The sequence below is a fragment of the Grampus griseus genome, assembly GCF_964374135.1.
Source record: "Grampus griseus genome assembly, chromosome: 4".
In the NCBI taxonomy this organism is placed as follows: Eukaryota; Metazoa; Chordata; class Mammalia; order Artiodactyla; family Delphinidae; genus Grampus; species Grampus griseus.
Genome location: NC_138997.1, coordinates 7,484,538 through 7,496,446, shown reverse-complemented (window position 1 = coordinate 7,496,446; position 11,909 = coordinate 7,484,538). Strand labels below are relative to the sequence as shown.

The 11,909-nt window shown below is 42.9% G+C and overlaps 1 pseudogene across 1 annotated transcript in view; it reads right to left on the bottom strand.

Moving 5' to 3' along the window:
• Window positions 1–1,379: 1,379 nt before the first annotated feature.
• The window catches only part of LOC309821810 (putative E3 ubiquitin-protein ligase HERC6), a 31,965-nt pseudogene continuing 21,435 nt past the window's right edge, over window positions 1,380–11,909 (bottom strand). Inside the window, exons 7-10 of the transcript XR_014298557.1 lie at window positions 7,783–7,941; window positions 5,570–5,713; window positions 3,924–4,089; window positions 1,380–1,539 (exon numbers count right to left, since the gene is read on the bottom strand). The product of XR_014298557.1 is annotated as a putative E3 ubiquitin-protein ligase HERC6 (transcript). The remainder of the gene's footprint in view (window positions 1,540–3,923; window positions 4,090–5,569; window positions 5,714–7,782; window positions 7,942–11,909) is intronic.

Below are 11,909 nucleotides of genomic sequence, written 5' to 3'. Positions count from 1 at the left end.
CACCCATTTGCACAGAAAAAGTAATGTTGGAGTTGAAAGGCCTGAAAAACACAACCCAAAAGTCAGGGGCCTAAGGATCCCTAAGATTTAGAAGTTACCTTTTCCCTTAAAATTCAAATAGAATACATCTGGGCCTTCATTGCATTTATTGTAGAAACTAGATCTATCCAAAATAGCTATGGGGATTTGCCGGGGGCTTATGTTTCTACTAACCACCTTACCTTCTAGTGTCCTTGGTGCAGTCTCTATGTCTGTTCTGTCTGTCCTCAGATGCCTGCCCTCTTTCCACATCAGCACCCCAGTAGGAACTTCACCCCATAGCTTCCTTTCCCAAAGTACCACTGACACAAGGCTTCTGTGTGTGGTTTGGGATGACAATAGGCATTTATAGAATAGCTTACAGTTTAAAATTTAATATGAGATGGAAATGGCCCACAAAATTCATTTCCACCATACTTATATCTCTCCTTTAATTCATTCTATACCATGATGCTGAAAACATATTTCATGTTCTTCATTTTTGTCCAACTGTAATTAAATGGGAGTTCCTTGTTGGGCTTATTAGCCTTTAACCAAAATAAAGAATGCTTCTTGGAACACAGCAATGAGCATAAGTCATTATTCATTAAATTAATAAATCCCTTAACATTTAGATTTTTCAAATAGATTGTTTGGCTAAAATCAAAACTCTGGAGACATTCCAGAATATAAAAATATATATCTATGTGCCTCAAAAACATGTTGAATTAGTTTATAGTTTTATTTTTTTGAACTTCAGCATGTCTTTCATATTTGCAGACAGTGTTTATTAGATGTACAATTTTTTTTTTTTTTTAAGGCGGGCCTCTCACTGTTGTGGCCTCTCCTGCTGCGAAGCACAGGCTCCGGACGCGCAGGCTCAGCGGCCGTGGCTCACGGGCCCAGCCGCTCCACGGCATGCGGGATCTTCCCGGACCAGGGCACAAACCCGTGTCCCCTGCACCGGCAGGCGGACTCTCAACCACTGCGCCACCAGGGAAGCCCCCTAGATGTACAGTTTTTTAAAAATATCTGTTAGCTTTTAACATTTAGTATATTTTTAAATGATAATTATTGTTCAGGAAATAATTCAGTAAAAAGCAAGCATTCTCATAGCAAGTTTAAGGATTAGGAAATGTTGATTCATTAAAAATGTTATCCTTGACTCATCATGTTATTGTTTATCCCAGCATTTGTCAACTTATTCTAACTAAAATCCGTCAACACTTTGTACTAAGAAGAACAGAAGGATCGAAGGGTGAGAGAACCTGAGATCTGAGCCTCTCAAAGGTCACTATCACTCTGTGACCGTGGGTGACATAAATCCTTTGTTGCTGTTGATGGCTACTTGAAGTGCTTCCTCCATTCTTTCCATTGTAGAATATTTAGGGAGGTCCACAATATTATGACATGTAAGTGATATTGAGAAATCTCTTTCACTGAAAGTTTCAGGACAGCGAAATAGGATTCCCACCTTCCGTATGCTTTTTACATGCAGCCTTTCATTTCCTGTAAGAAAAACTAAAAAGAAATAAACTTTGGTTAAGAGAGTTCATAGGAAGAGCAAAACTTAAAATGAAAAGGAAGAAATCAGTCACTTCACTCAACAAATATGTATTGGGTCCCCTTGTGCAAAGAGAACTACATGGGACCATGTGGAGTGAAAAAAAATCATGACATTTGGTCTTGGTCCTTGATCTAGTGAGTTCGTGATCTAGTTGAGGGGAAATTATATACCTGAAAATATAACAGCAAGATACAAGGAAGTTTAGTTTAGCTCAGCTAGGAAGTGTGAGGAGCTAACTCAAGGCAGGGAGAGAGGCTGGAGTGACAGGGAAGCTTCAGAGGTCACAGCTGGCTAGTCAGTTCTCAAGGAGATGAGCTGGGTGACCATTCTAGGCAGGGGGAAAAGCCCAAGAAAAAGCCAGGGGTAGGAAAATGTAAGTGAACTCACTGAACGTACAGCCAACAGAACCACTGGACTGGGCTTCCCTGGTAGCGCAGTGGTTAAGAATCCACCTGCCAATGCAGAGGACACAGGTTCGAGCCCTGGTCTGGGAAGATCCCACATGCCACGGAACAACTAAGCCTGTGCACCACAACTACTGATCCTGCACTCTAGAGCCCACGAGCCACAACTACTGAGCCCGTGTGCCACAACTACTGAAGCCCACGTGCCTAGAGCCCATGCTCCACAACAAGAGAAGCCACCGCAATGAGAAGCCCATGCACTGCAATGAAGAGTAGCCCCTGCTCGCCACAACTAGAGAAAGCCCGCGCGCAGCAACGAAGACCCAACACAGCCAAAAATAAATAAATAAAATAAATTAAAAAAAAAAAGAACCACTGGACTGAAGCAAAAGTTTCCCATTAAGAGAGAAGATTGGGGCTTCCCTGGTGGCGCAGTGCTTGAGAGTCCGCCTGCCGATGCGGGGGACACGGGTTCGTGCCCCGGTCTGGGAAGATCCCACGTGCCGCGGAGCGACTGGGCCCGTGAGCCATGGCCGTTGGGCCTGCGCGTCCGGAGCCTGTGCTCCGCAACGAGAGAGGCCACAACAGTGAGGGGCCCGTGTACCGCAAAAAACAAAAAAAAACAAAAAAAATCATTAAACCTAAACTATAATCTGGCTTTCATTAGTACTCACAGAAAAACGTATGCCAAGTACTTCTTTAATGTCATCAGCTTCATCATTTAGAACTTCTTATTTGGTTTAAAACATTATATTTATTATTCTTGTAAAATTTCAAAAGAAATAAATGTTCAATGGAAAAAGTTGTGGACAACTTAGAAATGTATAAAATGCCACGTAAATTTCTTCTCCTCCACCTACTCACTCCCTCTTCCTGGAATTAACCTCTATTTATGGTTTAATTGGTAGACCCACTGCTAACACAGACACTGCTGCGCCGTGGTGGAAATTATAAGAAGGAGCCCCTTCCTCTAGACCAGTCATTCTCAACCAGGGGTGGTTTTGTCCCCCAGGGAACATTTGGCAGAATCTGGAGACATCTTTGGTTGTTACGACTGAAGGGAGTTTTGCGACTGGCATCTAGTGGGTAGCAACCCCATAGGCTGCTAAACATTCCTACGATGTCCAGGTCAGCGCTCCACAACAAAGAATTATCCAGCCCAAAATATCAGTATTGCCAAGGTTGAAAAACCCTGCTCTACACTGTCAGAGCACATGGTGTAAATCTTGCCAGTTTACTCTTCCGCTAACAGTACATGAGAAGGGAATACTTCCCCCCCATCTGCTGCCAACTCTACATTTTATAAGAAACTTTTAACAGTTGTCAATCAGTAAGCAGAAAAATATCTCATTTTCATTTGCATTTTCTTGATTACTAGAGAGGTTGAGCATATTTTCATTTTATTATTATATATACACACACATATAGCCATATCTATATATCTATGTCTATGCATCAGAGATATTAATCCTTTGTCTGTCATATGTGTTGCCAGTATTTTCCTCACAGGATATAGTTTGCCTTTTAACTTAGAACAAGCATTTTTCAAACCTTAAAAAATAAAGTTGATGACACGCTGCTTTATTCAAATAAATGAAATGATTAACTAGGATTTATTTAAAACAAATATAGCATGCATGATTCTCATTAAGAATATCATGTACTATCCAAAGCAACTGTTTCCATCTGGATAAATTCAAGAGACCAGGCCAGAGCTCCGTTTATTGTGCTGGTTGATAATTAAGGGGCATTTGGCTTTGATCCATTTCTAAATGTTTACTTGATTATAAGTCATGCCAAAATTCAAATTCATCTAAAGAGCATGCACAATTATTGAAACTGAAGACCTTGTCTGTGTGTATAACATTATTTATATTTAAACTACTGAGACTGACTCCATATATAGTCCTAGAAAAGCAATTATATTTACTTACTTCCCCAAAAGAGGACTGAGTTCTTCTAAATCTTCTAATGATGGCTCTTGGTCCAGAAGTTTCTTAAACAGACCCAGTGGGAAAGGGAGGTTGACAACGTTAAAATTGTACAATAGAGTCCACACAGCAACCCAAAGAGGAAATATCTCTTCTTCTCCAATTTAGGGGGGAAAAGGAGAAGGAAAAAAATCCTTAATGTATTATAAATAATCAATAATCCAAAGGGATAATTAGATTAGTAAAAAAAGGTTTGCTTCCCTTTTCTAAAAGTCAGAAATTAGAAACAAAATGGGCTTCAGGAAAATCAAAATTTGAGGTTCTTACACAGGCTATAATACAAAGTAAATTCCTTCCATAAGTTAAAATACAAATGTTAACAGTTCAGGACACTGAATAAATGAATTTGCATTTTGTTACTAATAGCACATCTGGAATATGAAAAAACATGCTCAGATAGCCTTATAAACCAAGGTTTTCACTATTTAATTTTACAGTCTTTGTCTTCAAATTCATGTACAAACATGACACCAGGAAGAAAGGGTACACTTTATCTACACCTGCAGTGGGCACCAGGCATGTCAGGTGTGTGTCAGAGGAGTGTTCCCCTGTGATGCAGCCTCGACCTAGACGTGCTTACAGGGATAAGCATATGGGTCAGGGAAGGGGACCGAGGCCATCGACTGTGAGGGTCTGTGGAAAGGAAGGAAAAAGTCCTGATGAAATCTCTTAAATTTGTATAGTGCCCTAAAGTTTTCATGGTGCTTCACACTTTGATATACCTTGTTTTAATCTCACAACAGCTCTGGAAAGCAGGCAGAACAGAAATTATGACAGCTGTTTTATAGGTGAGGAAACTGAAACTCAGAGAGGCTAAATTACACAGCCATCAGCACTCAAGACTAGAACTCTGGGCTTCTAATCCCACATGACTGCTTCCTTCCCTATCCTACCGTGTTTCTCAACAACTATTACACTTAAAATCAGCAGCCTATAATTTCAAAAAATTGCTGAAGTTCCTGGTGTTTTAGTCTTATCGCTTCATCTACATATATAAAAAGTTTCAAGAGGAAAGAGACTGTGTTACACACTAACTTGAATCTTCTACAATATTTAATACAATGTGGGAACCTCAAGAAACAGTCAGCAAAAGCTTGTTGATTGATAAAAATCCTACCACTGGCACACCTTGGCCATTCCTATCTTTTAGAGGTTCATTCTTTCTCAGAAAGATACAAAACACGGCTTCCCTGGTGGCGCAGTGGTTGAGAGTCCACCTGCCGATGCAGGGGACACGGGTTTGTGCCCCGGTCCGGGAAGATCCCACATGCCGCGGAGCGGCTGGGCCCGTGAGCCATGGCCGCTGGGCCTGCGCATCCGGAGCCTGTGCTCCGCAATGGGAGAGGCCACAGCAGTGAGAGGCCCGCGTACCGCAAAAAAAAAAAAAAAAAACATGTTCTGATCTGGGCCTGAGATTCTGCTTTTCTAACAGCTCCAGGTAACGCTGGAGTTCTGCGTTGTGCAGAGTGTTTTGAGTAGCAAGGCTTTATGTGACCTAATTTCACATTAGTATATGTTGTGTTCGTGTTACAGTATATGGTATATTTTTCTGTTCTGAAAAACCATAAGAAAACAAATAAAAAACTTACATTGACAGGAAACCGCACGTAGGAACCCTCTTCAGGATATATGAACATCCCATATTCTTTCTTGGTCATATCTTCAAATATACGGTGGAAGAACTCGGACTTCACCCCTTCTCCCACAGAACGAATTCCTTTAATAAATTCAACCTGAGGAAAGAGAACACAGTCCCAGGTCCAGATTTAAAATATAATGCCTTGACCTTTACGGAAAAGTTTCAAACCTGCCATCACCAGGATTCCCAGAATCTGCTCTCCTTACCTGACTGTACTCTGCTCTCCCTCAATCTGCTTCTGAGCAGCAGATGCCATGAACCTATTTACTGTCAGATTACTGTATAGTGAGTGCATGGGTCCCTTCCACGGCTACGTGAACCAAGTGAAGCGGGATTCTAGCGAGGCTCAGCATTCTCCAGTTATGTTGACCAGTGTCTTGAACCAAATTTTGATGTGCTTCAAACCCCTGGGCCACTAAGTTCCTCAATTCTTCTATCTTGTTTATCTTCCTCTCATCATTCAGGCTTTAAAACTTGGGCTCCAGTCAACAATTATTTGGTTTCTCCTGCCTCTCCCCTCATTAGGACTTCAGATAAACAGCCCTCCCCATCAGCCTGGGCATGACACCTTTGTAGGAACCTTCAGAGCTGACTGCCCAGAATGCTCCTGTGGGCGTCAATAAGAACAGGTCCCTCGTTTCTAAAGTCTGCCTCTGGGCTTTGTAGTTGAGTGCTGTCCTGGGTTTCCTACTACCTCTCTAAATACTTCTTCCATCCTTCCCTTTCTGTCTGTTTCTTTTTATCTTTTTAATACAAGTCTCAGCAAGCTTCACTAAGAGTTCTCTTTCTCTTCTGTTTGCCTAGAAGATCTTACTTACTGGCACTGTGATCAACCAACTCCTTGGCCATCATCTCCAAGGGTCTGCCTCACATTCCATCCAGAGATCCCAATAATAAATTAAACTTGCTTCTGATTTTCCTATTTCTGCTCATTTACACTAGCAAGTCCGCCTTTGCCACGGTCAGGACCTGCTCATAAAGGGCCTTGACAACCTTGCCTTGTTCAGAGGCTATAGTTTGATTGGATTTGTCTTGAAGTTTGCCTTCTTACCTCTTTGTCATCTCCTGCAGGCAGAATCATTTTCTATTGATTTCCTCATAATGAAGATTTGAAGGAAAATAGGTACAGAGGGAGACAACAACTAGAGAGTCTGGCTTATAAAATAGTTTCTGTGTTTTCCACTAGAGTCCCCTGCTGGGGAGCATACCTCTCCTCTCTGAGGCCCACCCTCAGGTTCTGACTTCTCTGAGAACTTAACTCTTCCCCTCATGGCTGATATTAGGAAAAGTCCCTCCCTTCTAGACAGATTCCAGCCCTCACCTACAAAGTTAGTCATTATTCTGTGGGCAAACGATCTGAGGTACCGCACAGTGAAAACCCTACAGATGCCCACAAAGGGTGAAGTGAAGGATGCCGAGAACTGGAACCAATATACTGGAAAGTCTACGACTAAAACTAGAGCCAAAAGGTAGGATAAGTACCTGTTGCACCTGCTGCTTGCTGATTGCAGTCACAGCCCCAGTTCTTCACCCCTCCTTGATCCAGGTCTCTTGTGTGTGACTTTGCAGTTCCCCTCATTAAAGAGGCTGAGTATATTTTGCCAGCCCTTGACCTGAGTTCAGCCATGTGACTTGCTTTGACTAAAGCAATGTTTGTCATGTGACTGGGCTTCCTGTCTTGTACCTCTGACAATGCTGTGAGAACACGTCTGCGGGTCCCAGGAAGAAGATGGAAGACGTAGGAACGAGGGCCCCGGGCCAAACTGCCGCAGCCAGGCCTAGCCTAGATCAGCCAATCTGTAGCTAACTCGCAGACATGTACACAAGTATAGACAAAACCTGCAAAGCCACCTGGATGAGCTCAACTTAGATTAGCAGACCCTCAGCTGAATCGCAGATCTATACAATTATTATTTTAAGTCACTGTGCTTGGGATGGTTCATTAAGCAGCATTTCTGTAGCCATAGGTAACTAATAGTTAACTCATAACCCAGTGTTCAGTTAAACGCCCCATAGCTTTTCTCTGAAGGGGAAGCAAGGAATCCTGGAAACCATTAGGCTGATAACTCTAGTTGCAAACACAGGCTCTTCCTGTGCTACGTTATATGAACGTTTCCCTCCCACATTGGTAAAAATATCCAAGGAGGCTTTTTACTGCATCACTAATGTTTTCCGGAGGTCAGTGACTTCAGCTTGGCTCAACTGACGCAGAGCATCTTCAACTAGGTGACTCTGTCTGACTCCAAGTGTAAATGGAGGGGATTCATCCTTTCCTCGCAGAATTATTTGCCCAAAATCCATGCAGTCTATCCCTTCTGATTCCTAGAAAAAGAAATATTTTAGGAATCCTCATAGGAATACTAGGAACTGTTTAATATTTCAAATAAACATAGTTTATATAGCACACATGTATGCCTACCATTGCCGTATACGCTCACATTGTAATTATTTAAGGAAAAGAACATCGTATCCATATTATGGGAGATAAAGAGATGGCAGGATCTGTGGCATCTAGGAACCGTATATAGGGGATTACTCACCACGGATGTACAGCTAAGTAGTCTCAGATCACTTATGATAGGAAACATAATCCCTACAGGCAACAGTGGCATTAAGCATGCTGAAGCATCCATCCGGTGTCTTCCACTTCGCAGTCCTGCCACCATAATCCTCAAAAATATAAGGGCAGCAGAGGAGCTCAGACGTGTCGGCTGTAGCAAGAAGACTAGAGGAAAGGCTTTCCCAGAGAAAATCCACTCCTCTACTTCAAATACCTGTGATCCGTCTACTGAATTTGCATGGGAACTCCCTAAAAAGATGTCACTGGTGGCCTCATTTTGTAGCTAGCATTCTTCTTGGCCACGCAATACAGTACTTCCATGTAGCTTTTCTGAATTCTCAACATTTCCTTACCAATTTAGTCCCATAATCTTGCTTCTGCTGAACTCCCTTGGATTAGAAATCAGGTGCTGGACTTGCTGTCCTTGCTTTGACCTCAACACTCCTCTAGGGCTTCTGCTTTATCCCAAGGACAGTAAAGGAGTATTTAGGATTTATAAACCAATGCAACCCTCTTGGGGCCTGTCCTGCAATAGTGACAGCAAGACAGGTGGATAACAGCTGTGCTATCCCAGGTTTCCAGGCTGAGTGTGGTTGCCCATATAAGCCCTCTACCAGCATCTGAGACAAGTGTGTCTGTGGCTCTAGGCTTGGGAAGGCCCTGTCCCACACCTCTGCCACCACTAAGTACTGGGAATGTGATATATGATGCTCCTAGATTCTTCTGCTTGTTCCTGAAGATGTTTGTTGTAAAGAAATTCCAGGTTTGCAGAGAAATGCAAAAGTGCCATTTCTGGTCCTTCCTGGTGGTGGGTCTTCTCTTCCTTTGGCCCAGGAGTCTGCAGCTCTGGGATGCGTCGTGATTCTGACTGCCGAGCAACGTGTCCTGCGGCTCTGAGTGACAGGGAGTGTCCAGCAAAGCCCTCCACTGACTATAGCAGGGAGAGGTGTATGTGGCCTGTTGTAGGCCCCCCTTCTGTCACCTAGCCAAGAACTGGCAGCTTAACCTATTTTCCAGTTCCTCTACTCCCATTCTCCATGTACTGGTTTCCCCTCTCTACATTTATGCATTTGAATTGGTAATACAGTTCGGAGCTTACAATTTTGACTACATCCATCATCTCTCCCTTGGAAGACAGGATTCTGGCGTATGCTTTCTAACTTCACCCTTGACAACGACAGCTAGAGTTTTCTTGTCCTCAAATCTTCCCTAATGCTTCATAATATGCAACCTGCCTGGGTCCACTGTCCACTCAACCCTCATTAACACAGTAGATGTCCACTCAACCCTCATTAACACAGTAGATAGGTTAGATAGAGCGCTGCTGTAGAAGAAAGTACCAAGTAGGGAAGGACTTGTTTAAAGGACACTTATGGGGCAGTTAGGCTTCTCAAGGAAAGACAATCTATTTTCTCTCATTACCAGGGATGTTAGGAAAATTTTTAAAACGGGTAGCTGGGAAACAAAAGAGGAGATGATTCAGTCAAAGCTCCTTGTAAACATGCTGATGACAGACACTAATAACCTCAACTAAAGGAAGAGTCCGTATCTACAGAACGCTTTTAGCAGGATGGACCTTGTCCATCTAGGTGGCTTATTATAAAGAAACATGGAATTTATAGATTTATGGGGCATGGCTCCTGGAAAATGCCATGTAAGCTATATAATTAATAGCGTATATAAAGGAAACGTTTGATAACTGAAATGGCTCGTTTTGTACATGGGATGTCCCAGACCTCTCCATGTCTCACCATGTGAGTCTTTAAAGTACAAATATCATAGATAAACAGATACAAACCTTTCCTGAGGAATGGCCTAGAAAACAAGCCTCAGCAATAAAGAAAATGTTTGGGAAATCTTCAGCATAATGTCTGGGGGCAGGGGCTGGGATGAGGATTATAGATACATAACTAAAAGCTCAGGCTGACGGCGATAAGAGACACAAAACAGCATGCAAATGTGTCGAACAATACAGCTACGAGAGAAGCAGCAGAGGGGAGAGTAAGCGGGAAGCAGAATAAACTCACTGAATAAAGAAGATGTGGCACATATATACAAAGGAATATTACTCAGCCATAAAAAGAAACGAAATTGAGCTACCTGTAATGAGGTGGATGGACCTAGAGTCTGTCATACAGAGTGAAGTAAGTCAGAAAGGGAAAGACAAATACCATATGCTAACACATATATAGGGAATTTAAGAAAAAAAAATGTCATGAAGAACCTAGGGGTAAGACGGGAATAAAGACACAGACCTACTAGAGAACGGACTTGAGGATATGGGGAGGGGGAAGGGTAAGCTGGGACAAAGCGAGAGAGAGGCATGGACATATATACAATACCAAACGTAAGGTAGATAGCTAGTGGGAAGCAGCCGCATAGCACAGGGAGATCAGCTCAGTGCTTTGTGACCACCTAGAGGGCTGGGATAGGGAGGATGGGAGGGAGGGAGACGCAAGAGGGAAGAGATATGGGGACATATGTATATGTATAACTGATTCACTTTGTTAAAAAGCAGAAACTAACACACCATTGTAAAGCAATTATACTCCAATAAAGATGTAAAACAAACAAAAGCATAAACTCACTGAATGACTCACAGGCACTATCCGGGAAGAAAAGATACCACTTGCGGCTTACAAATCAAGCTCCAAGACTCTTAAGCAAATATGAAAATCGAAAGACTAACACTAAGAACAGAGTAGTAACTAAAACTAGATTGAGGAAGAGAATGAAGGGAGTGGGAAAGAACAGTTACTAGATAATTTCAGCATTCCTCATAGTAGAAGAACAATGAATATTAGCTAAAGAGTATGAGGACTCAGGGACTTCTCCGGTGGTCCAGCGGTTAAGAATCCACCTTCCAATGCCGGGGACGCGGGTTCGAGCCCTCTTCGGGGAACTGGGATTCCCACATGCCGCAGGGCATCTAAGCCTGCGTGCTGCAACTACTGAGCCCATGAACCACAACAAGAGAGCCCACGTGCTGCAACTACAGAGCCCACCTGCTCTGCAGCCTGCACGCCACAACTTGAGAGAAGCCCGCAGGCCACAACTAGACAGAAGCCCACGCGCTGCAACGAAGAGCCCACATGCCGCAACTAAGACCTGACGCGGCCATAACTAAATAAATAAATAAAAAGAGTATAGGATTCAGGCATTATGTAATAATAAGAAACATAATTAAAATTAAACTGAAATGTCATGATTAAGCCATCACATCTGGAAAAGATCACAAAGCTTAGTAACACTGCATCGGTGAGAGTGTGTGAAAGAGGCTTTTCATACGTTGCTGGTGGCAACATAAGTTGGTACAACCACTACATACAGTCATTTGGCAACATTTAATTATTAAAGGAAAAAGATTAAGCATCATTCTACCTTCATATATGACTGATATTTTTCAGGGTAACTAAATGGCCCTGATTGACAAGGAAAAGTTCTTTACAGGATTCCAGTTAATAATTTTGGAAGGAATGATAAGATCAGAAATATCACCATTTTTCAAACTTTAACAATGCAATGGATGAAATTATTCATTAAAGGTTGGTGGAGGGGCTTCCCTGGTGGCGCAGTGGTTGAGAGTCCGCCTGCCGATGCAGGGGACACGGGTTCGTGCCCCGGTCTGGGAAGATCCCACATGCCGCGGAGCGGCTAGGTCCGTGAGCCATGGCCGCTGAGCCTGCGCGTCCGGAGCCTGTGCTCCACAATGGGAGAGGCCACAACAGTG